Here is a 26,290-nt window from a genome sequence, read left to right on the forward strand (position 1 = left end):
CCAAAAGTTAATTTTAAAAAGGAGGGAGAAAAAGCAAAGCGTGCTGCTTATATACTGCCCCATAGCGCTTCAAGCACTCTCTGGGCGGTTTACAAGTTAATTATGCAGGCTACACATTGCCCCCCCCGCTAGCTGGGTACTCATTTTACCGACCTCGGAAGGATAGAAGGCGGAGTCAACCTTGAGCCACTACCTGGAATTGAACCCCAGGTTGTGAGCACAGTTTTGGCTGCAGTACTTCAGCCGTTAAACATGGCACTCCATTACCTGTCACCCTTTTGTATGCATAAAACCCCAGCATTAATGCCAACCTGCAAGCAAATGGAAGCAGGCTGTTTTCCAACTGGCTGACAGCTATTGCAAAAGAGAAGGAATGGGGCACATTGCAATGGAATGGATCAAAACAGAGTGCAATAACGCCAACATCTGGGTGACAAGATTGCAACTACTAAGGAGCTGCAGTGGCAATTTCCATATAAATGGAAAAAGTGATCTAATCAAACCTCATCAATCCAAACCATTTCAGAGTGACCCAGACTAGATCATTCCCTGTCACTAATGTAGCTGTACCTTAGAGTCTCTTTTGGTCAAGGCCTGCAAAAGCATACCATCACACTGTCTCACTTTTCCTGTGGTATAGAGGACCTTTTTGCTTCTTATCTGTAAAATTCCCAACTTCCTAGGGTTTCTTTTAAAAACAAACAAGCAAATTCCTGCTCCGTGTAGGAGTCAAGATATGAGGGTAAACATGGTTGCTTTTCTGATTCTTTCTGAGTGAAGCCATCAAGTGAAGCCATTGGCAGGACCACAGATTTATAAGGCAAAACCCTAATCCTGTTCTCCCTTCGTCCCTGAGTAAATGTTGCTGCAGAAAGCTGAGACCTGTTTCACAGAGCCGCCTGCAGCCAGAGCATACACAGGAACGGAGCCATAGGAATGAAGTGGAAGGGAAACCGAACAAAAGCCGTCAGTAATACTTTTTAAAAGTATTGGAGACTCTGTTAGACTTCTCTGTTTTTGTTGCAAGAGAATTGATATGGAAATAAATATTATGCGTTGTACTGAACGTCCAGAAAAAATAAGCTATTATTTCATATTCCCCAGGCTTTTGGGAACTGCTTGGATAGAATAGAAGTTTATTGAGACAGATAATTCACTTGCTGTGAATCTTAAATCTCTAGAAAGAAGATTCAAACAATGATAAAGAAATGATAGTGAAGGTACCGATTGGCCCAAGACACACTGGCTTTCATACTGGCATCACTACTCAGTGGTATGTTATTTTTCATAAAGCACAATGATGTTCTTGGCCAGTATACTGTCCAATAGTTATGCCTGCATGGAGCTTCACCTCCGAAGCTGCTGTGGCTGTATTAGAAGGTGTTTGTATTTACAGTCCAGTGCCGTGTCAGATTGCCACAGTGATTTCTGTGGGTGGAGTTCTGCATACATAATTACTAGAATGGATGCTAGCCGTTTTGTCAAATGGGACAAATTACAGTTTCCCAAGGGGGCACAGGAGAATTTTGCAGACTCAGAAAACATTGTGCAAATGCTAAGTGTTTTTCCTTCCTTTCTCAGGATTCCCTAAATGCAACACACACAGCTGGAGGTTTCTGTGCTCAAAATATTGCAGTTTTGTCCTTCCTCATTAATAACTACTGCACTGAATGACATGCTTGTCTCACCACACAGCCAGTCATGAGTTCATGCTGCCTGGCCATATCTTCCTGTTACTTGACCATAATAACAATCATGCACCATCAAGTCAATTCAGGGTTTTTTAGGTGGAGACTACTCAAAAGTAGTTTACCTTTCCTTCTTCTGGAGGTGCCCTGCGACTGTGCAACTTGCCCATGGCTACACAGCTGGTTCTTCTCACAGCAGCCGCAGGAAGGTATTGAACTCCCAACCTTAAGTTCCACAGCCACTGAGTTATCCAGCCAGCTTATTCAACCAAATTCAGAGGTGTATCTCAATTTTCATTTTAGAAATTGGGGGTATGGGGTAGATTAGAGAATTTTCCAGGATGTGGACAACTTCTAATGGATCCGGGCCCGTTTTTTCACAGTTAAAAATCTGAGCCTTGGAAGGCTGGCCTCTTTTAACACCAACCTCCCAGACCTCCATTTTAGCCCCTAAGTGAAAACTGCAAAAAGAAAGAAAAAGAAAGAAAGAAAGAAAGAAAGAAAGAAAGAAAGAAAGAAAGAAAGAAAGAAAGAAAGAAAGAAAGAAAGAAAGAAAGAAAGAAAGAAAGAAAGAAAGAAAACACTACCAGTTGCTTTAAGGGGTGTAGTCTGCATCATATTCCCAGTGTTGCGCCTGTAGGGCCTGTTTTGGGCTTTAAAGGGCCTTTAAAAAACTTTTGAAACAGGAAGCAACTGGTTGTGATCTTTGCAGAATACTGACAGAATCCCACCAGCAATTGTAGTCCAAGAAAGTAGTTGAGGAAAAAGAGGCTGATGACTTGAAAATACCTGAAGGGAAAAGCAGCATGTTGGGAGAGGAGGGTATAAATGTGAGAGGAGAGCAATAGTTCGGGAGTAAGCTGGAGGGAGAGAGAATGAGACAGAAGGAAGAAAGTAAGAAAGAAAGATATGTAGTGGTTATGAAAAGGTGTGTGATTTACTGAAAGAGTTCCCGAACTTGAAAGTTGGAGAACTGTTACCAGATCCAGAGCTGGAGAAAGAGAGAGAGAGAGAGAGAGATGGTGGTGGAAACTCTGGAGTTGACCATCATCATGTTCCCGTGTGGGCAAGGGAGAGGAAAGAGGGTGATCTGTCCAGATTCCACGTACAATCAACCAACAAAAGAGATTGACTGGGCTAGACACCCATGTTGTGGGATGATCTGTGCGGTGAGGAGCGCACCGCTTCAGAGACCCACCGACAAAGAATGGTTTGGCCCAGCACCCCAATAAGTTACCAAGACTTTGGACCTGAATTTATATCACCTAGTTATGGTCTGTTGCCGGAGTTGTCTTGTTTTGATCCAACTGAAATAATTACAGAAAAGTCGGAAACAAATAAAAACCAAATTATGAGTTCAGTTAATACGTCTCCTGCTTTATTTCCCGCCAAAAATGAGGAACTGCCAAAGGATTCTAACAGACCCGATCACACTGGTCGTTACCGCCACTGCTTCCTGCTATTACCAATTTATTTCCCTACAGGTCCTACCAAAATCTATCTCATGCACTTTTCCACTCTAGTCTTCACCTTTCCCCAATTTCCTCCCTCCCTCCTTTTTTGGTCTTATGATTAGCTACACATGGTTCTGAGGTCTGCCACACTGGTGTAGCTGTATTAAAGGACTCCAGTCGTGAAGTCATGTTTACAGCCACCAAAAACTTCCAATCTCTCCGTGTTTCATGAAACATGATGCACTCACTTCTTTCATTCCATTGCTTTCTGAGAGGAGATGAGGAGAGTTATAATGATTCTTAATAATATCTTGTTCTCTTTCTGTCGTGTTGTCATGTCATCATTACTTTAAAGAAGGCATACAATGAGTCAAACATATCACGTGGCCAGAAGCTGGCACTGGTTCCTCAGACCATGTGCTCAGGATTGTTTGTGGTTTTCATCCTGTTTTACTTAAGTGTCATGACAAAACACACAAACAATGTTAAAAAGAATGAGAGTATACTGTATTTATACTACAGATGTACATGTGTACAGTACTCAGATTAAGCAGGAAATAGTAGGATTTAGCTGCAGCGCTATGAAGGCAAGGCTCTGATGGTGGAGTCAAAGAAACAGCTGGGTGTGCGCTTGCACAGATGGAGACTCCCACTAGGGACATATGTAAGTCAAAACATTGTGGTCCAAAACTGAATCTATCCTCCACAATACCAAGATAGAGTATGATGGGAAACCAAATGCCCCCAAACACACCAGAATAGTTCATAATCATTATACTGCTTCTTGTCCGTTAAACTGAGAGGAAAAAACTGCAGTTCACAGCATTTCACTGCAAAATATAGGCATACATTTTCCAAAAAAGCTCCAAAACACTTTGTAAGGGTGAAGTATAATAAACCTTGTATCTGCTTTCTCCCAGAAATACAAGTCCATTAACATTACGCCTCAATATGCAAGCATATTGGGGCGTAATATTAGTGGTATCTATACTCCTGGGGATGCCAGACAGAATCTGTTCCCAGCCCTTTGAGTGAACTATGCCCTATACCTAATGGTCCCACATGTTTCCTCAGTGCCAGTCCTATTCAAGACTACACTGCAAAACCAAATCATAGTGATTTGGCTTTGCTGTGATTTGAGTCACAGCCTGTATTATGTCTGAAATTGCAGTCAGTGCACACACAAGGGCTGCAGATTGATTTGGTTGTTTGCTATTCATACTGGATGTGATGTAATTTGCATTCCAGCCTAAAGCCCCCCCCCTTATTTCTTTCCTCTAGTCCTGCCTCTGCCAATCCTTCCTTCCTTAGATCCCACCTCTGCCAGTCCTTGTCTGGGTAATTGATGGGAGGTGTAAATGGGAATAGTAATAATGATGACACAGTGATAAGATGATATGGTGATAAGAATAAAATGTTATGTATATAAATATATATAAAATGCATCAGCTTGAAAAAAATAATTTGAACTTTTTAGGTGGATTTTTAAAAAAAAAATCAATATAGGAATACAGTGGGGTCTCTACTTAAGAACGTCCCTACTTAAGAACAATCCAACTTAAGAACAGCTCCATTTGCTAAATTTTGCTTCTACTTGAGAACAGAAATCCAAGATAAGAACAGGAAAAAAAAACTTTCCTGCTCTTTTTTTAACCTTAGGTCATCTTAGGTTAAAAAAAATTCTCCCCCTAGTGGTAGAGTACGTATTAACCAGCTTTGCATTAGTTCCTATGGGAACTAATGCCTCAATGTACGAACGCACCTCTACATAACAAAAAAACAGCCAGAACGGATTAATTGGTTTTCAGTCCATTCCTATGGGAAATGCAGATTCAACATAAGAACTTTTCAACTTGAGAACCACCTTCCAATACGGATTAAGTTCTTAAGTAGAGACCCCACTGTATAGGAATCAAGCCAATCTACCAGTTCCGGTTATTGGTCTGCTAAACTCAATATTGTTCACATTAACTGGCATCAACTCTCTAGGGTCTTTCCCAGTCTTATCTGACCATACACAGGATTGAGCCTGCACTTTTTGCATCCAAAAATATGATTTGTCATTGAGCTGCTACAATCTTTTCTCATGGCTGCTATTTTAGAAACAGTTGCTGGGGTCCTTATTTTAAAACAGTGGTGGTTGGGAACTGCCTGCATTTGCAGTTTCATCAATTTTAAATAGTACAAAAGAGTTTCCAAGTAATTATGTATCCTTAGCATAGTTCTGCATTAATGGATCTCAGCATTCAGGATTATAGGGGCAGTGAAAGTAACATTTGCAGAGCTTGTAAAATTTTAAACCTAGCATCAGTTAGAACTATCAGATTTCATTGATCAGCAGATCTGGCCAACACCTCATAAAAAAAGGACTTAGCATTTTTTTCCCATTGTCTTCATTATGGCTTTCTTCTGTTAGAGCAACATAAATATGTTCTAGCTCAGCATTTACAAAGAAAGTGGGGAGGACAATAAGAGACACAAAAATTGAGAGAGAAGAAAGAAAATAATTCATAAGGTGAACTTGCAGGAAAAGGCCTGGAAATCAAGAGCTCAACTCGACATTAAATACATTCCATTTTACAGAACAATATATATATTGTTCAGATACTATTCTGCTACCTTCCCGTATCATCCCTGCAAAATTTTGTGCAATATAATTAAATGAGTTTAATATTGTATGCACCTATGCCATTTCTAATTGTCAGTGTCAGTACTCCCTGCATTTACTTTTCCTCCAGGTTCATGTCCTAAAGCTCTACTCACAGTGGTGTCCTGTATCTGAAGCCCTGTACTGTATTGCACACAGTATTGTATACCTGGGCATCTGGTGAGTGCTATAATGAATTTATTGGTCTTCAACATGCTTCCAAACTCTTTTATTGATAGACCTGTGAAGTTTTTATTCATTCGCGAATACATTTTTATTCATTTATTGCATTTGGGGATACAACCATTGATTAGGCAGAAAAAAGTGCCTCAGTGCATGGAATGCCAGAACCAGCAGACTGTGTCCCACACCTCCCTACTCAACAGTCAGAGGAAACTGCTGCTCCTGAAAATCTTGGGCTTTAACACAAGCAATACCCAAAGGTATCTGCCAATATATCAATGTAGCTTTAAGGGCTTTTCAAATAATACTTTGTGATACATTTCTTTACCAAAATAAAGGCAGATTATCATAACATGTGCAGAGAATAAGGTCTAGGTGCAAATCAATGAAACATCTGCTATAGTTTAAACAGCAACACAACATAACTCACTGCAATGGGAAAATTGCAACAAGGTGACTGTATGCCTGCTCAGTCTGTTGTTCAAGTGCTAATTGTTGACAGGAAAACACTGTCAGCAGCAGAAACCATGTCAGCAGTTCCTGGTGGGTGGCAAATTTCGGTCCCCCTCCTCTGGAAGGTAGTATATCTCTGCTGTATATCTGGACCCTAGAGAGAAGAAAAGCAAGAGAAGAGAAATCAACCTCTAATTATCAAAGATAAGCTGTACAACAGCTTTAGAGAAGATCCAGGCAAACATTTTATTTCTAGCTTCTTTGCACCACCTTTTACTTAATTCCTAATGAATAACTCTTTGAATAACGTACTTTTCCTAATGATATTTCACAATTTGGATTTTCATCCAAAATCCATCTCTTCCCTTCCATTATCGCTGGATTTCTGGTCATTCTGAGGATTTCTTCTTCTTCTTTGTGTTATTCCAATTGAGAGCATTCACTGTTAGATGAATTTAGACCTACCTCTCTGTTATGTTACCTAAAATGATATATTAGGACTGAGAAATGAATAATTTTATATATGCATCCCATCAGTCAAAGTATGTAGGTCAGAACATGTCCCAAACAGCAGGGGCCCATGTGAAATCTAAATCCTTTACATCCTTTCAAAAATGTTAAAAATGTGTTCTTAAAGAGAACAGTCATTCTGCATCATCGCTGTGGGAAAAAATGACTTCAAACCAACTCTTCATGTGGGAGCAGAACAGACTGACGTTACTGTTTTTTTTTCAAAAACAACAAAAGTCTTTGTATTATTATTACCTTTGAGACACCATGTCAAATCTTTCAGAACTATTCATAATTGGAGGCTGCGTCAGCATGTGAATGATGCATGGATATTTGCATGGATATTTACTTGTATGGATATTTGCCATGCGAATGAGAGATTCTGGATGTTTTCAGATACTGTATCCACTAAAATGTTTTCCATGTGAAGTGTCACATCCAGAAGCCAACCAGAAGGGACATGGTCCATTTTACTTTAAACAGAAGCATTGTAAGAAGTGCCTTGATGGTCATTCAAACTAAAGGCCCATTTCAGGAACACATTATGCGTGAAACATCTCCTGTTATTAAAATGTTCCCACTCTGTACACGCAGTTCCTTTAAAATTCCATGCCTGAGCAATCAGTCTTGCAAAGGGACCCCATATGTATTTTCAAATGATCAATCACAAAACAAAAGCAAAGGTGTACTGTGATAAATAGATTTTGTTTATCTCATAAGGGGTGTTCCATTTCTGAAGATGTTATAATTGTACCACCTAGCTTTGACAGCCTTTCTCAGCATGGTTTGGTGGGTATCAAAATGAGGGGAGGCTGCCTTATCTTGTCCAATATTCATTCCCCACAGTGGCTAACCAGAAATATATGTCTGCTCTCAACAATGATACTGCTTCACCTCCTGAGATAACTACATTGGCATATTAATCCAGAGAGGCTTGGCTTCCTATCAAGTGTGTGCATCTATTTCAAAGCTAGATGAAGGAATTCATTCGCCCAAGCTACCAGTCCAACACATTGCATCAGGCAGTTGCTAATTCTTGTTAAAAACAAATTCCAAGAAATCTTATTCTTCTCTGCTAACAATAGCAGGCTTCCTTCCAAAAAGTAACAGTTCATCAACTGAAACTGAGAAAAGTCCAGCAGAGTCTGGAATTAAATTTTTACTGATCTTCACTGGCAATGAAGTTCACACATGTGCATTCACAGATTTTTCATTACTGCTCGGGGGGGGGACATAGCATTTGCCTCTTTATTTAAGCCAATGGGAGAAGAGAACTGTGAAGATTGCAAAAATGCCTTATTCTAATGTCACATAATTCAGCACAATGCCAGTGGTGGAGTGGTTAAACTGCAGTACTGCAGTCAAAAACTCTGCTCACAACTTGAGTTAGATCCCAGTGTATTCAGGTAGCCAGCTCAAGGTTGACTCAGCCTTCCATCCTTCCAAGATCAGTAAATTGAGTACCCAGCTAATGGGGGTGGGGCACAACGTGTAGCCTACATAATTAAATTGTAAATTGCCCAGAGAGTGCTTTAACACTACGGGACAATATATAAGCAGCATACTTTCCTTTTTTTCTTTGGATGTGCTATGTACTAGTAACAAAGTCGTTTCCAAGTACCTATCCTGATGTAGCCAACACAGCTCATCCATGAGCAAGAGGAAGATATTGGCACATTCCAGAGTGCAGGACACATTATAATGGACTCAAGTTACAGGAGGCCAGATCTGATTTTAAATAAGGAAAAACTTCCTAACTGTTAGAGCAGTGTAACAATGGAACCAATTACCTTGGGAAGTGGTAAATACTCTAACACTGGAGAAAAGTAGACATCCATCTGTCAGATAGACTTTGATTTGGATTCCTACATTGAACAGGGGGAAGGATTCAATGCCCTTATAAGACCCTTTATTGTTCTATGATTCTATGACAAATGCTGATGAGCCCAATAGCAAGAAAACTTTGAGCACACCTATGCAACATAATTATGTATAATACTGTGATACACCTTTAATTCCCTTGCTCACTCCTAAGGAATTCTGGAATTTGTAGTTTGATTAGGTACTTAGTATTCTCTGATGGAAAGCTCTAGTGCTCTTCCCTGAAGTATGCAGGGAATTTTTATTATCTCACCAAACTGCAAATTTCAGGATTCTTTAGGAGGAAACTGTGACAGTTCAACAGTATCAAAAAGCTATAAACCAACAGCATTAGATACATTCTTTTGCTTTTGTTATTATTTTGCTTTAGAATGAGTGGTTTTCTTCTGCATATCCACCCTTACTTTCTAGTGTTCTCATGGCTTCATGAGCAGTTAGACTGGGGATGTTGGGAAATGAAAATTGTACACCTCAGTTTAAAAAGAAGGAAAGCAGGTCACTGGTGCTCATTGTGGTTGATATGATGGCAGCCATTAACAGCCAGTGGTTGGTGGAGCCAAGATGGATGACCAGTTGCTGCAGCTAACCCTCAGGCTGAATTTTCAGGGCAGTCACACTTTCAATATTTTTGCATCTGAAATGAAAAATAAGAGTTACAGATTCTCTTACTTTTGATATGATCCCATTTTTAAGTCCACTGCAATGAAGGGAAACTAAGGAAAGCCAGGGAAGTGATTTATAAGACCAGACATTACTTGTCCTCAGAGTTTTCCTTTCAAAATGAGAAATTATTCTTGACCAGAAATGCACCTCATGAACGATGAACAAGTAGCCTGTCAGAGGTCTTGAACCTAGACGGAGCTGTAACTAACACTTTTAGTGTCTTATCTGCACTATTGGTTAAGGCTGGATCACGTAATATGGGCAGAGAGAAGACAGAGGAAAAATATGTTCTCCAGATGTTGCCTGCATTCTCAGTAGTGGCTCCCACTACTGGGCCAGTGACTGGCAGTAGAATCTAGGAATAGATATAGCCACAAATCCCCTTGCCCTGTTTTTTATACAGAGGGTTGGTCATTACACATGAAATGGCTGCTACATTTCATTGTACTTAGGGACCTGTCTATGAAGAATGTTTACTTTCATTGTAGTATTAATTTCAAAATATGGTGCCCACATATTTTCTCATTCCCTTTAACCAGAAACATCTGAAATGGCAATACATTCCAGATTTTTAAAATTGTTGTTTCTGGAAATTGTTTGTCCATCTAAAATTTGTTTATTTGTTCCATCAACTATCAGTTAATGCATTTTCATTTATTTGCCCAGATGTTTCATTCGCTCTTCAAATGTCCTGTGAGAAGACTAGCTGCTAGATGTTTTTGGATTCACAACTGGAGATATTTAAAAAGAAACTACTTAGTTGTTTTTTTTTTAAATGCATCTTTATACTGGCACTAAGAGTGAAGAGGAATTATACAATATATTAATTATTTTCAAACAAATTATGTATAAGGCAAAACATCTTTCATGTAATCTGATTTTATTTTTTTTTAAAAGCAAAATGCTAAGTGATCTAGTCTGAGTTGCTTTGGAATGATATGGAACGGTGGGGCAAAATGTGATCATCCCTTCTGATCCTCTAGAAACTACTTCTGCATACCCTGTACCTGCAGTCGAGCCAAACACATATTGGTATTTTGGTCCCCTTGGTCTCTTTCCCCTTCTCTTTCCCCACCTGCCTTCTCTTTTGCAATAGCTGTCAGCTGGTTAGGAAACAGCCTGCTTCTATTTGCTTTTGGGTGTGATTAATGCTGGGTTTTTATACACACAAAGTGAGGGGATAACAAGTGCCATATTAGGTTCCCCTTGACATTTAGTCCAGTCGTGTCGGACTCTAGGGCGCGGTGCTCATTCCTGTTTCCAAGCCATAGAGCGAGTGTCTGTCCAAAGACAATCTTCCATGGTCATGTGGCCAGCGCAACTAGACACTGAACGCCATTACCTTCCCACCATAGTGGTACCTACTTATCTACTCGTATTTTTACATGCTTTTGAACTGCTAGTTTGGCAGGAGCTGGGACAAGTGATGGGAGCTTGCTCCATTGCATGGATTCGATCTTATGACTGCTGGTCTTCTGCCCTTGCAGCACAGAGGCTTCTGCAGTTCAACCCAGAGGATCACCATGTCCCCCACATGCCATATTGTAGCTCCATGTTACCCCTTTTCCTTTTTTAAAAAATTTATTTCTGGTAAGTGGCATTGCACCGAATTTGTTCATTGCTGCAGAGCCCTAAGTGACCCTTTGGCTCCCTTCATTTCTGAAAGACATTTATTTCTTAAAAACAAAACAAACCATGACTGCCTACTATACCATTGTGCTATATCTGTTTTTATTGACAGATGATAAAAACATCAACTTTGCAAAACTGGCAGGCAATAAATGTTTGTGAAGTTGAAGTTGTACAGCCAGGATATATTTATAGTACTTAAGTGATGCAGTAAAATAGTATTTTGTATTTAAAAAACAAAAATTCCCCTTTTCACTACAAAATAGGATGGAGGGTGCTATCCACAGTCATGGCCAGATCACATCCACCTCTACACATCACCACTGACATGTAGGAAGAACACACCTCCAACCACACACTGGAGTGATCTGTGTTAGGCTATTATTACACAGCAAGAAAAATGAATCTATCATAATTGTTCCAAATAAATAGTAGGCACCACCCTAGACCAATATGGGATGGGTTGGAAAACACTAACAAGAATGTCATGTAGTTAGTGTTCTTAGAGCAATCCCTGTTGATTCAGGAACAGAGCGGGATAAACTTCTCGTTTTTATTGTTTTAGGGTTTTGATTTCCACTTTTACTATGATACAAAAGTGATAACATTTTTTAAAAAATTAAAAAGCAGAATGCAGGAATGGCTGATATTCCAAGAAGACTGATCAGGAGCAGCAATCAGGCCTGAAGGGGTGGAGAGACTGACCAGTAGAAAAACTCCCATAAGGAAATGTCATCAAATCTCTCTCTCTCTCTCTCTCTCTCTCTCTCTCTCTCTCTCACACACACACACACACACACACACAGAGAGAGAGAGAGAGAGAGAGAGAGAGAGAGAGAGACCCCAGATCAGCACACACCAGTATTATATTGGGAGTCTTCATGAGTAGATCCTGCACTGGAGAAAAGCAGCACAAAGCAGAACAAAACTGTACTGGTGTAAAAGCACTCCAAAAGTAAATTATATATATATATTGTCCTGATTTGACTCTGTTGACCCTCATTTCAGTCTTGCTTGTATAGACACTGGGATGTAGTACTGGTATCAGGGAAAGATGAACAAAAGAAACAGTGTGATAAACTACCTTGATGTTGCTTTTGGTGCTTGGTTTTCTATCACACAACGTATTGGTTGTGGTTTTTTAGGCCAGATGGGTGGGGTATAAATAAATAAATAAATAAATAAATAAATAGGTATTCTTCTTTTGGCTGCAATGACATGCTTCATATGTATTTCTAGTGGGTGTTACTATCTGTGTGAAGATCCTCTTCCTTCATACTTTAGGTCTACCTAGCTGTTTTCCCCAGACCATCATCAGAGCCTTGCTTTCATCACACCACAGCTAAATCCTACTATTTCATACTTAATCCAAGTACATCTCCAGTACAAGTGTAATCTTATTCTCTCTCCATGGCAGTGAGTGTGCATGTTGTCATCACAATATTTTGGGAAAACAATGTGAAACCAATGACTGGCTAAGCAGGGGTGGAAACTCAAGTCAAGGGACTTACTGTCAAGTTGGACTTAAGTCGCACTGGAAACTTGACTCAAGTTTTTTCCCCCCAATGACTCAAACTTGACTCATTGCTCAGAACGCACCCACCTCTCCCCTTTCGGGGGGGGGGGACTCAGACTTGGGACTCAGGACTTGGTATCAAAGACTCAGATTTGGACTTGGAACTTGGATCCAAAGACTTGTCAACATTTCTATAAGCAGAGAACATGAAATTGCAGTATACATTTGGTATGATTGAACTTGCTGCCTGCATTATCTGCTGCTATGATGCCATGATGGTAAGAGAGCATGGAATTATGAATTATTATAACTCTCTCATCCCCAGCCAGTGTAGGCATAAAAGAAGTGAATGTATCATGGGAAAGGCAATCACGGCACAGAATCATTTGCGGAGTCCCTTAACATAACCACATGAGAGGGGGAGACATGGCCACAAAGTGCAGCAAGTGGTGAGACCAAAGAAGGGCAGGAGAGGGAGAGAGAGAAGTGTAAGGCCAGTGTAGAAAGGGCATGGGATAAGTTGCAGTACCAAACTTAAGGGAAAGAAAGTAGCACATAGTGAGAAGCAGCATAATAATGACCAGCACTTCTTTCTTCTGTGTGTGTGTGTGTGTGTGTGTGTGTGTGTGTGTGTGTGTGTGTGTGTGAGAGAGAGAGAGAGAGAGAGAGAGAGAGAGAGAGAGAGAGAGAGATTGAGAGAGAGAGAGAAGAGAGAGGAGAAACGCACATGCACAAACATAATGTTCTGGTGCCATAAGACACGGTATTGTTTTTATTGTGGTAATTCTTGACCGGAATGGCATGTGTAAAGAGTTTTAAGAAGCTTAGAATAAGCCTCTTAAATGGATGCTCAGAGTACTGTATGGGAAGATTTTCTGAACACTCAGTACAGGCATTCCAAAAAAAAACAACCAAATTCAGGGTCAGATCACACCCCTCCAGCCATGCCAATCGTTCAGAGTACATGCCTGAAAATCAGATACGCAAATGAAACTGTGGTTATTTCCAGGGACCAGTCACAAAACTAAAGCAGGCTGATTTGCCAAATGTGGATTGAGGCAATTTTATGTAAAAATAAACAGACGGCTTTTTCCTATGAAGAAAAATCAGCTTCTTATGTTGTTTTAGATGTTTTGTCCAGTTCAACCTCTTGTAGACAAGAGAGGCTTCAGTGGCTGCCCCTGGCCTTTCCCAAGAAAGTACACTTGTTATCTTGGGAAAAGATAACAAGCATAATAATAAGCAAATGAAGGCTCCTCCTCTCTTCCTTTCCTTGGCTGCAAATTACACAGACTGCTTGGGGGTCATGAGGTTTGTAGTCAAATTCCTTCTCAGTTGGAGGTCATTCCTTCTCCCACTGGACCTGAACCACTAATTTCATAGCAAAATCTAAACAAGCCACAGTTGTGGGGGAACATGGCGGCATTGTCTGCTAAGATAAGGCTGGTCCCTTGCTGACAGAAGCCCCACAAACTGCATTAAGGATGTTGTTGCTATGTGCCATCAAGTGAGTTTTAACTTACAGTGACCCACTGAAATAATGCAAGAGAGACCAGACATCTTGCAGAAACGTTAAGACTAACTAGGTTTTATTTTCCATAAGCTTATGTTTGTCCAGACACACTTCTTCAGATGGAGTGGCTGTTCTCTGGTGCTGGAGGGTTTAAAACTGTAGGTAGGGAGGATGTGTCAGGGTCTGTTGGTCCTAAGCGAATATGTTTAACAAATAACAAGTGATTATTAATTGCACCACAAGGATGACATGTTCACCCATTGGTTTCTGGGTATTTTTATTTCTGATGTGCATTTTGTGCCAATTTACTTTCTTACTTAGAGCTTCTCCTCTTTGTTTCGTTTCCTACTTTTGCGTTCCATTCACCAATGGTTATTATCAGCACAACCTGTTTTGGGATGTGACCAATTTCCTCCTGAACACCTGCATGAAAGCTTTCAATTTCTTCTTTTGAAAATAAATTCAAAAATAATTCCTGGAGGAAGCAGATTATGTAGACCTATTTCAATCTGGTTTCAGGCCTGGATATGGGATGGAGATAGTCTTGGTCTCTTTGGTGGATGACCTACACTGAGAATTGGACAGGAGCAGTATGTCCCTGTTGGTTCTGCTGGACCTCTCAGTGGCTTTCATTACTATCGGCGATGACATCCTTCTAGACCATCTCAGGAATGGGACTTGAAGCCACTATAAAACTGTGCCCTGAGTCCTTCCTGGAAAGGGAGAGTGTGGTGCTTGGGGACTCTTGTTTGATACTCTGGCCATTGGTCCATGCCATCCCCCAGGGCTCTTTTTTGTCCCTCATGCTTTTTAACTTATACTTGAAACCAATGGGAGAGATGCTCCAGAGTTCTGGGATTTGGTACCACCAGTATGTTGATGACACCCAACTCTATCTCTTCTTCCCATCTAATTCCAAGGAAACTGTCATAGTTCTAAACCAGTGCCTGATATCAGTAATGGGCTGGATGAGGACAAGCAAATTGAAACTTAATCCAGACAAAACAGAGTGCTCTTGGTCAGTCAAAAGGGATGGGTGGGTTAACCATGAAGCACAATAAGCATGAGTTTAGGAGCATCAAGGGAAGAGGGGGCACCACAGAAATTTTCCATAGCCAAATTTACCATGTGCCATATGGTGCAATACTGCAAATGATGCAGCCATGAAAAAATTACATACATATATATGTATACAATAATAACAAGAGCACTCGGAGAGTGTAGACCTCCACCAAGGGTCATGAAATCAAAGGGGGGGGGGAATTCCACCCCCATAAATGAAAACAAGGGAAACTTTGTATGCAGTCTGTGAAATTTGTATACAATCTGTACAACGTCAGTAGTAGAAGAAGAAAAAAACATACTCCGACAAAAAGCATAACCTCCTCTGTGGAAGTAAAAATAGTAATGATAGAGGTTAATGATATACATTAATCTTGGGAATACAACATTATAATCTGGTAAATTTAACTGCCCCACAGTCCACAGAGGCTCACATGATCGTTCTTGTCTAACTTCTCTAAGTCTTGTTCATGTCATCTGTCCCATTCAGTTGTCCACTGAGAATGAGACTGTGCAAGGGCACTAGTAGCACACTCAGCATCCAGCATGCCAACAGGCAACAACACATGTGCTAACATTGTAACTTTGTGTCAGGATCTGGCCTACCTGGCCCTGGTAAGGTATCTGCAGGATCAGGCCAGACTGACCCAGGAATTGCCTGGGGTTTGCAGGCTCAGGCCCTGGCCTGAGCAGCAGCTATGAGGCCACTCATGAGGGGCCCACCTGGAAGCCTGGAGGGAAAGCCTATTTAAGGAGTGGTTCTCCCTCCCTTTGCCTTAGCATCACAAGTGTTTTCTGCTCTTGCGCTTTGGCCTGTGTCTGCAGCCTGGTTCCTGCCCTGTTGTTCCTGCCTTGCCTGCCAGCCAGCCTTGTTGTTCCAGCTCTGTTACCCTGTGTGGTGGATTGGGCCCTGATGCCCTTGCCAGGTGGCAAAAGGCCACCTAATAGCTTCCAGACTCTGACACTTCATAAGTAAGCTGATTCCTTTTTTATATATAACACTGACAACAATTAATGTAATTAATGTTTCATAATTTTGTGCAAGTGCTTATGAAATGTTGTGAAACTCATGAAAATGGCCAAATGGTTTTCCTTTTGACTATGCATGTATTTTCTGTTTTTTATTTATTGCATGGTGGTGATAACTGAACGTGTATATCATTGTCAATGATGTGACAGATCCCAAGAACCAAGATGAAATGTGTTCAGTTAAGTGCTGCACAAAAGCAAAAACCATGAAAAAAGAAACAAGAGTATGGATTTAGATTAGAGTCCAAGACTGCAAAGCTGTCTGATTTCTTTACATAGGTTCTACAACATGATACAGTATACCTATTCTGGGTCAAAACCATAATCAGAAGTGGACACAAATACAGTAAATACCACTTCAGAATCGAAATACAGTGGTGCCTCGCATAGCGAGGTTAATCCGTTCCGGATTAACCTTCGCTATAGCGAAACATCGCTAAATGGAATTTTAAAAGCCATAGAAAAAGGCCACCTAATTCCTATGGCTTTAAAACTCACCGTTAAGCAATCTTCCTCCATAGCGCCACCATTTTCGCGCCCTCGGTAAGCAAGGGCAGGGCGCGAAAATGCAGCACGGACCTTCCGGTGGCCATTTTGGAACCGCCGATCAGCTGGTCTCTCCCGCTTCGTTATGCGATATTCGCTAAGCGAATCGCTTAGCGAATATCGCAAAGCAAAAAAACGCCATAGGGGCCATCACTGAGCGAATGCTCCAGCGATGGCCCAGAGCCCCTCGTTAAGCGATTTAATTGCTCAGCGGGGCGCTCGTTAAGCGAGGCACCACTGTATGTTGATGATAGAATCAGTGAGGTGTGTGATGTTCACCTCCTTGAGGCACCTACATTTTGTGCCCTCACAAAGGTTCCAGTCATTTTCTTTTCACTGCCACCAGTGGATTACCTCAATCCACAAAATAAATGTTTGATCGGACACTTGTATGGTGAATGCAAACAAAACTTATTTATTAAAGTGAAGTTAATTTAATAATCATAGAAGTTCTTCAGATGTACATACTATTCTCTTCCCATATAATTTCCACCTTCTCTATCCATTTATCTTAACCAGTCTCCAACTCAATATCTCTTCTGCCTTTGCCTCTAACTCACTGACTCTCTCTCCTGTCTGACTCCTCCTCTCAGGCGCTGCCCTTTAACCTCTCTCTTGGCAACCGCCTCTCAACAACATTAGCATACAACATGAATAATACATGACATACCTAACAAAGGATGAACGCTACAAGGTGTCACAAGCACATTCACCTAGCACGTGCCTCATTACTGATGTCACTGTCACACACACCCAGCTCCTCTGTATGTTCTCCCTAACAAACGGATTTTCCTTCGGGCATGACAGTTTCTCTTGTCTCCTCTTCTGCTGCCACCAGAGGAAATCGTTCCTCAATTACCGATTAGGACCACAGAATCAATTGTGTCAAATATAATATTGTTTATTACTAGATTAACATATTTAAGAATCAAGGAAAATATTGGTGGAATTTTATTTGGTATTCATTAAACTTCATTTAACTTTGAAATACGCTGGTTGCTTTGTATTTAGTTTCAATCACTTTATAACAGTTGCATTCAGTTCTCTTATAAGTTTCTTTTCAAGTGTTTCTTTCTAAACCAATTCTTCAAACTTCCTAACTCCTGACTAACTGCGCTATCTCATCACTAACTGACGCCCCTAACTCCTGGCTAACTGAAATCCTAACTCTAACTGTCCTCCACTCTCTTCTTCTATTTCCTGGTTCCGCCCTCCTGCACAACCATTGGCTACTGAACCAGTATTCCATTGTGATGGACAGGTGTGGTTTCTGGCTTGTCTGTCACAGTCACTTTGCCTGTAAATTATCTTGATACCTCTACTGCAAATGTTGAATCAAGTTACTTTACAATACATTCTGGGGCTGAAATAATTGCTGAAAATGAAAGTTTAGTGGACCATGGTGATGGCAGTGAAATTACTCTGTCTGCAAAAGATGAAGTAAATGACAATGTAGCAAAGGATCCAGGGTTGTGGCTTGATTTCTCTGCTGATGTCGTGGCTTATTGGATTGCTTGTGGCCCCAGTGACTGTCAACACCACAATGGGTCATTTGACAAGTCTTACTGCCATTTCAGTAGTGGCAAATCAGTAAGCCAATGTTCACAGAAACTTTTTGTTGGGACAAAAGCCAATGGTGAGAAATACAAAAGAGAGTGGTTACTGTACTCACCATCAACAGGATCGGTTTTTTGTTTCATTTGCAAACTGTTTCCTCCTAAATATTTCTTGAATTTTCTTATAAGAGAAGGGTTCAAGTGACAAAAATCATGAAAAAAACACTAGTCACCGAGACTCTATGTTAACGTATGTAACTTGCTGACAAGGTTCAGGGTTCGGGCAACAGTTGGAGAAACAAATTCAGGAAGAGTGTGGTTACTGGAAACATGTCTTGAGGTGTCATAGGTTAGCTGAACCTGGCTTGGCTTTTTGAGGAACAGAAAAAAGGTTTGGATCATTGCAAAATGGGAATTTTTTAGGGCTGCTTGAACTCATAAGCCAGTTTGATCCATTTTTAGCAGGCCACATTTCGAAATATGGAAATTCAGGCAAAGGAAATCCTTCTTACTTGTCCAAAACCACCTATGAGGAGCTCATTCAACTAATGGCACAAAAGGTCCATGCGCTCATTGTTGATGAAGTAAAATCTTCTTGTTATTTTAGTTTGTCAGTTGGTTCAACATCAGATCTATCACATGTTGATCAGTTAAATGTTGTACTTGGGTACTTAAAAGATGGACAGCCTATTGAATGCTTTTTAACCTTTCTGGAAATGAAAGGCCATACTGATGAAGAAATGGCAAATCAGGTGTTGCAGTACTTATGTGAAGTTTGTAGGGTAAACTTTTCAAAATGTAGGGCTCAGTCTTATGCCAATGCAGCTAACATGTATTCGCAAAGGCTAACATGTCTGGGCATTATAAAGGGATGCAGGAAAAAAAGCTGAAAATAAAAAGTTTGCTATATATGTGCCCTGTGCAGCTCAGTCACTAAATCTGGTAGGCCGAAGTGCTGTTGACTGTTGTCAAGAGGCAGTTAATTTCTTCTCTACAGTGAAGTTACTCTACACCTTTTTTCAGCGTCAAGCAGCCGGTGGAAAATTCTTAAAGGTTGTATTGGAAATGAAAACGTCTTACAATTCCTCTCTGATACCAGATGGGAGGCACATGCTATGGCAACAGCAGCAATTTTGAAACTTTTCCTTAAAATTTTAGAAGCATTAGAATATATAGCTGGAGACCAGTCACAAAAGGGAGACAATAAAAGAGAAGCAAATAAAATTGCAGATAAGTTGCAAGAGCTAGAATTTGTTTTTATGTTGACTTTTTGAAATGAGATTTTGCAGAATTTTCACAGAGTAAGCCAAGTTCTACAAAATGAGGATGTGAACTTGGAAACGTGCAGATGTGTATGTATCATTAGCTGACCAACTGTGCACTTCATGAGATGAATTTGAAAGATATGAAGCAGCTGAAAAGGAAATGCTACCAGATGTTGATTACAGGGCAGCTACAAACGTATCAGAAAGAAGGTGTCCAATGATGGAGATGCACCAGAAGTATATCTGAATGCCAGAGATAAATTCCGTATCACCACATTTTACACAATTGTTGACAAACTTGAAACTGAGATGAAAAGGAGAGATAGAAAAGAAAATCTGCTGTTTCTTTATATAAGTGATGTGCCACATGATGTCACTTCATCATCTACTAACATTGAAAGATATTTTCAGTACTGTCAAAAGCTGATTAATGCTTACCCAAAGGAGTTCAACAGTAATTTCTCAGCTGAGCTTCAGCAGTTTCATTCATAAGTTCGCCATAAGTTCAGTGCAACAACAAAAAAAGGAAAAACAAGATTCAGTTCTGCTGAACTTTATAAAATAATTGTAGAAGACAATACAGTGGTACCTTGACTTAAGAATGTCTGCACTTGAGAACGTTTCGAGTTACAAACGGCTCTGTTCGCAAAATGTTGCTTTGACTTGCGAACGGAGCCTCGACTTGTGAACAAAACAACTTTCCTGCTCTTTTTTTTTTTACCTAAGTTCATCTTAGGTCAAAAGAAGAAGAAAAAATTCTCCCCCCAGGGGTAGAGTACAGATTAATCGGCTTTGCATTAGTTCCTATGGGAACTAATGCTTCGACTTAAGAACGGTGCCTTGACATAAGAACGAAAATCAGCAGGTATGGATTAAATGGTTTTCCTATGGAAAAGTTTGCCTCGACTTATGAACTTTTCAACAATACTGATTAAGTTCATAAGTCAAGGTACCACTGTATTGACTGTGTCTTTCCAAGTATAGACATTGGCTTTTGTATATTTTTAACATTAATGGTCACAAATTGCTCAGATGAGTGTTCATTTTCTCAGTTGAAGTATATTAAAAATCCCATCAGTACAACTATGCAACAAGGCAGTCTGAATGACTTATCTCTATTAAGTATAGAAGCAGATGTGTTACATAAGATTAGTTTTGAGGATCTGGTCAAAGACTTTGCAATTAAAGAAAGTAGGAGAAAACTTTTCAAACATAAAGTGGAAGTATACAAAAATAAACATTATTTTCCATCTTACTGTAAGTTTTGTTTAATTTCGATAAATAAATTTTTTTATGGTTTATTATTTTTTATATTTTGAATTACATATATATGAGGGCACCAAAATCTTTTAAGTGCTTAGGGCTTCTAAGGGTCTTAATCTGGCCCTGGAAAGGAAGATCAAGGAGTAAGAATACAATCTGTGCTGGGTGGGATTACACTCCTCCTAAAAGCTCACGTTCCCAGTTTGGCTATATTTCTACTGGCCAGTTGTACCCATTCCTTGAGATGTTTGATTGGCTATAACAATGCACATATCAGTTACACTGTGCTTGGATTATGGTAATGCACTCTACATGGGACTGCCTTTGAAGGCAGTTTGGAAACTTCAAATGGTTCAAAATGCAACAGCCAAACTGCTGACTGGGGCCAGTTATAGGGAGCATATAACAACAGCATTAGCTACCAGTCCATTTCTGGGCCCAGTTCAAAGTGCTGATCATTATCTATAAATCAATATGTGGCTTGAACCCAGGCTACTTGAAGGACTGTATCTCCTCACATGAGCCTTCTTGGCTCTTAATAAAATCATAGGAAGCCATCTCTCAGTCCCATTGTCAGTCACGGTTGATGAGGTCATGAGAGAGCAGCTTCTCTGTGGCTGCTCCCAGGTTGTGGAATACTCTCCCTCAGGAGGTTAGGTTGGCCCCATTCCTTTTATCCTTCTGCTAAGAGCTGAAGATCCACATCTTTAGGCAGGCTTTTAACAATCATAATTTAGTCCCTGGATGCCATTTTTAAAGTTACATTTATTATTGTTGTTGTTGTTGTTATTGTTATTGTTGTTGTATGATGATGATGTTGTTGTCGTCATCATCATCAACAACAACATCTTACAGCTGCAGAGCTAGAAGGGATCCTATGGATCATCAAGTCCAACCCCTGTCAAGGAGGCACAGTGGGGAACTGAACTCTCAACCTCTGGCTCCACAGTCAGAAACCTAAGGCCTCTTATCAGGAGAAAGGAGGCCAATGAATGAATGAAAGTAAGTAAGAAGCTTTCAATTTCTTCTTCAGCAAGATGAGGATATAGTAAAAAAAAATTCTTTCACAGGACACAGAGTGGTGTATTGCTAGACATCTCTGCTTCCATCCACATCCATTCTGTAATAACACTGGCATTTAACTACCTATTAAATAACAACACTATAAAAGTACGTATGCAAGCTACAGTATATTTTTAAAAATAAAACTGTACTAGAACATGTCATGTAACACATGTTTAAGATAAAATGGCAGCATCTTTTACAATCAGCAGAAGTCTGTGATTCACTACCTTTGCTCCCAAAAAGGTGCTCAGGAGAACTAACAGAAATAAAATACACTTTAAAAGCAAAATCCTAATTGAAATATAATATAAAAGAGGGTAACAAGCCCTATGAAAAATAGCCCAGGGAATTGGGAATGTTTCGCCTAGAGAAGAGAAGACTGACAGGTGACACGATAGCCATCTTCAAATATGTGAAAGGCTGTCATGTGGCAAATGAAAGCTTGTTTTCTCCAGCTCCACAAGGTAGTATTTGAAATAATGTGTCTACATTAAACATAAGCAAAAGGAAGAACTTTCTGATAATGACTGTTGTTAAACAATGCAACAGATTTCCTGAGGAGGTAGTAGATTCTCCCCCATTTGAGTTTTTTAGGTGGTGGTTGAATAACAAGCCCTGTCAAGTAGCTTCAGCAGTTGTTTTTGCAGTGAATTTCATGCTTCTGCAGGGAGCTGGTCTCAAGGACTCCTGTAGTCCCTTCCACCTCTACAATTCTATGATTCGAAGGGCAACAAGCTAATTTAGGAGGAAGAAGATAAGCGAAGATAAGCCGTATGACACAGTGGCATACAGCTTTCTATCTACCAACAAAAGGGAATGGACTGAAGGCTTGGTAGAAATTATCAAGGGGATCGTGCTGCTACACCAAACATCTACTATGCAAGGCAGTTATCTCATTTCACCTAATAATAGAATTGGTCCTGCAACCCACTCTCCATTAATTTGCTTAATCCTCTCTAAAGCCATCTACACCAGAGATTCTCAGCACATGACAAGTAAATTAATTATCCATGAAGAATACCTTCCATTTGTTTGTCATGACCCTACTGCCATGCAAACTCATGGGATAAACTCGTTCTTCAGAATGCCTCAATAGGGCTAAGGGCTTTCCAGTTGTTTTTCCCCACCACAGCTATTCAAAGGAATCAACTAGCAGTCTCTGTAACATAAGAAAGGCTTGGTCAGGCAACATTATAAGCCACTCACACCAGCACTGTATCTAAAGCATCCTCTCCAACATGGCATCCTATAGATCAGTGCTTCTCAACCTTGGGTTCCCAGATGTTCTTAGACTACAACTCCCAGAAATCCTGGCCGGCACAGCTAGTGATGAAGGCTTCCAGGAGTTTTAGTCCAAAAACATCTTGGGACCCAAGGCTGGAACCACTATCATTCCCAGGCAGCATGGGTATCATGGAGAAAGATGATCTTTGGGAGATGATGTAAATGGGATTGAAAGCAAGCAAGCTGACGTAACCCAGCTGTGAAACATAAGACAGAAACATTACAAATTAAGAAACCAAGACACCATGAAATGTATTTATAGAACAACTCAGTTATATCACACGGCTCTTAGATTAGATTTTTGCCTTAGGACAGGTTTGCAACCTATACGCCAGCAGCTGAGCATCCAGTCACCCTCATTATTGGCTTTCACGTGCTTGGTCACAAGAGCCCTTTTGCATTTCTCCTGCTGGGATATCTGTGGATATGAAAAGAGATCTCCATTTCAAAGGACTGCAAGTGGCACTTCCATATGCCTCTTCATAATGAAATCATGATTAAAACATAATTAGTTTGTTTTTTTAAAAAATTACATAGTTTAAAAGGACATGCATGGTGACAATGGTTCAAAAAAGCTGCAATAAGATCATTCACATGCGTAGCAATACAACTTTTTTTAAAAAAAAGATTCTCAACAAAAATAATAGAAGCCTCTGGCTGAGTGAGAAATGATCTGCAGTTAGCACGCTCATCGGGTAAATGATTCACAAATGGCAATGCATCATGTGACCACTAATTTATGATAAAAACTCAATGGGGGAGAGGAAGGCAACTTTTGGCTCATGTGACAGTAGCCTCAGGCTTATGTAATGTAGGTTCACACACAAAAAACCCCCCAAAAAACAATAGCAGGAGAGGGGATGATTACTGCTAAGAATGCTGATGGCTATGTGCAATTGGGCCTGTCATGCCATTTGTAGAACGGCAAGGAGTGGAGCACCAGCACCATGATTCAAGAGACCTCTTGTTGCCCAAACCCCAGCACGAGTGGCACAGAATCTGGAGTAAGCCTCCTTGTAACTTAGCAGTGAAACATCCACAAGCCTTAGAAGCAATACAGACCCTAGAAAGCTTTTTCTGTCTCATGTGTGAGAGACACGGTGTAAGCCCTAGCAGGAATCGTAGCAACTGTTATACATGCTGGCCATATTGTGCCACCCATCGGATCACAAAAAATAGGTTCATTTCACTAGCCTTGAATTCCTATGTCACCTGGTTAGCCAAGTTTTACCTGGATTGTGGGTCAATTTACCTAGAATTCTTTTGTGTCTGCTTCCATAATAACTGGCCCATAAGTACATCCATCTCTTTACAACCTTTGTCAACCCTAATTCTGACAAAGGCCCTGCCTCCTAGTTCCAGGTTTCGACCCTTAAATGTTACTGTGAATCTGGCAACAACTAGCTCGCACCAGCTGCAAACTCTTCAACAGCTGCATTCAAAGTATAAGCACCCTTATTAAAAATATTGCATGTTCAAGTCACACAGCACTTTGGAGGACACAGAACTTTGGATAGGATAACTTTATCAATATCTATGTGCAGTTCATATTCTCGGGCAGATTAAAGCTCTCCAGCATTAATTATATCACAAAATGGCTGAAATCCTGTTCCTTTGCATAGCAAGTTTTAACTAAAGTAGGCTCATTGTATCAGTGGGGATTTGGTGAGTTAGCTCCCCCATTTGTGCCACTAATTCAGTGGGCCTACTCTAGCTATGACTTGCTTTGCTAAGCAAAAGGAATTCGGCCACAATAACTATAGAGCAACAGAACAGTTTGAAAATGCTTTAAAACAATTGTACCAGCAACAGCATAATTCATTGAAGGTTGGCCGCTTTTCCTGTTACTTGATCTGCTTAATTGTAGGCTAGTGAAATCTTTCAAAAAATTTCACAAGCAAAACACTGCTAAGCCAGCAAGAGATCAGCCTATGCCACAACCAGCTAAAAAAATAAATATTTCAAACAATGGATTGAACAATTTTCAAAGACAATTTATAACAAGAATTTGGAACACTTACTTTTTGGACAATTCTTAGGATGCCTTAGCCAGCGTGGCCACATTTTGCGTATGATGCAAATTAGACAGTCCAATTTCTGCAGTGCACAGATCTGAACTGTATGTTAATTAATGCAGTTTTCTTCATATTATACAAATTAAGCAAACTAATTGCCACACTGTTTTTCTACCAATTGTACCTTGGAATAATTTCTACAGTAACCTGAGGGAGCCAGTATTGTTTCAGAGTTACAGTACTGGGTTAAGAATAGAAAGATGCAAAGTCAAATCCCTGGTTAATTGTGAAGTTTATTTGATACCCTTCAATAAGTGGGGACGTGGTGGCACTGCGGTTTAAACTGCAGAAGCCTCTGTGCTGCAAAGTCAGAAGACCACGCATCAGAGTGAGCCCCCGTCACTTGTCCCAGCTCCTGCCAACCTAATGATTCAAAAGCATGCAAAATGTGAGTAGATAAATAGGTACCACCACAGTGGGAAGGTAACGGCATTCCGTGTCTAGTCATGCTGGCCACGTGACTACAGAAGATTGTCTTCAGACAAACACTAGCTCTGTGGGTTGGAACGGAGATGAGCACCACCCCCTAGAGTTGGACACGACTGAACAAATTGTCAAGGGGAACCTTTACCTTTACCTTTTACAATCAGTTAGTACCTTTTAGCCAAATCTAGTTTACCAAGACATTTTCAAAGTAAAATGGGCAAAGGGAATCACTTAATACAGCTATGTACATTGCTGGTGCATATAAAGAAATAATGGCATAAATAATCTCTCTCTCTCTCTCTCTCTCTCTCACTCACTCACTCACTCACTCACTCACTCACACACACACACACACACACACACACACACACCTCAGTGCAGCATGCTGTGACAAACCCAGACCTACTGGGATATGTCACACAGTTACACTAAGCTGCCACCAACCATTCCCTTTAAGAAGTCACACAGACCAGGGATGGATTTTTAAACAATAAAAAGAATAAGGTTTATTTAAATACACACAGGGAAAAATAAACAATCAGGTGAATAAAATAAAGTAACGTGGCTTATTCTCATTCATAC

At 40.3% G+C, this 26,290-nt stretch overlaps 1 long non-coding RNA gene across 2 annotated transcripts in view; it reads right to left on the bottom strand.

The window, feature by feature from the left end:
- Positions 1 to 2,992: 2,992 nt before the first annotated feature.
- Positions 2,993 to 26,290, bottom strand: part of LOC140705415 (uncharacterized) — a 74,530-nt gene continuing 51,232 nt past the window's right edge. The window contains exons 1-3 of one of the 2 annotated variants that reach the window (XR_012084796.2): positions 20,034 to 25,310; positions 9,287 to 9,450; positions 2,993 to 6,579 (exon numbers count right to left, since the gene is read on the bottom strand). This is a non-coding gene — a long non-coding RNA (uncharacterized LOC140705415). Of the gene's footprint in view, positions 6,580 to 9,286; positions 9,451 to 20,033; positions 25,311 to 26,290 lie in introns of those variants that run through there. The other variant, XR_012084797.2, reaches the window with a different exon arrangement.

The sequence above is a fragment of the Pogona vitticeps genome, chromosome 3 (genome assembly GCF_051106095.1).
Source record: "Pogona vitticeps strain Pit_001003342236 chromosome 3, PviZW2.1, whole genome shotgun sequence".
NCBI classification, from domain to species: domain Eukaryota; kingdom Metazoa; phylum Chordata; class Lepidosauria; order Squamata; family Agamidae; genus Pogona; species Pogona vitticeps.